Here is a 666-nt window from a genome sequence, read left to right as displayed (position 1 = left end):
ACGAAGTTAGCCCTTCAATCCGACGTGCCAGTGACGATTGAACGCCGTTCACTTCTGTGCTGATGCCCCTCTCTCCCCCTTCTCTGTGTCATTGTCTACATCCCTGCCCGCTGCCTCTCTGCACTGAAGCACCGTGCGCCTAAACGTGCCCGTGTAAACAGAGCCTGCTGCAACATGCCATAGTTGTGCCCTGTGATAGCGGTGACGGAGAGCCGTTGCCGCGAGTTCTCTGCTTGTCATGATGATCACCTATTGTTCACGAAGTTAGCCCTTCAATCCGACGTGCCAGTGACGATTGAACGCCGTTCACTTCTGTGGCTGATGCCCCTCTCGCCCCCTTCTCTGTGTCATTGTCTACATCCCTGCCCGCTGCCTCTCTGCACTGAAGCACCGTGCGCCTAAACGTGCCCGTGTAAACAGAGCCTGCTGCAACATGCCATAGTTGTGCCCTGTGATAGCGGTGACGGAGAGCCGTTGCCGCGAGTTCTCTGCTTGTCATGATGATCACCTATTGTTCACGAAGTTAGCCCTTCAATCCGACGTGCCAGTGACGATTGAACGCCGTTCACTTCTGTGGCTGATGCCCCTCTCTCCCCCTTCTCTGTGTCATTGTCTACATCCCTGCCCGCTGCCTCTCTGCACTGAAGCACCGTGCGCCTAAACGTG

This window comes from Trypanosoma conorhini (assembly GCF_003719485.1).
Source record: "Trypanosoma conorhini strain 025E chromosome Unknown Tco_14.4_contig_00090, whole genome shotgun sequence".
Taxonomy (NCBI): Eukaryota; Euglenozoa; class Kinetoplastea; order Trypanosomatida; family Trypanosomatidae; genus Trypanosoma; species Trypanosoma conorhini.
This window is presented reverse-complemented; position numbering follows the sequence as displayed.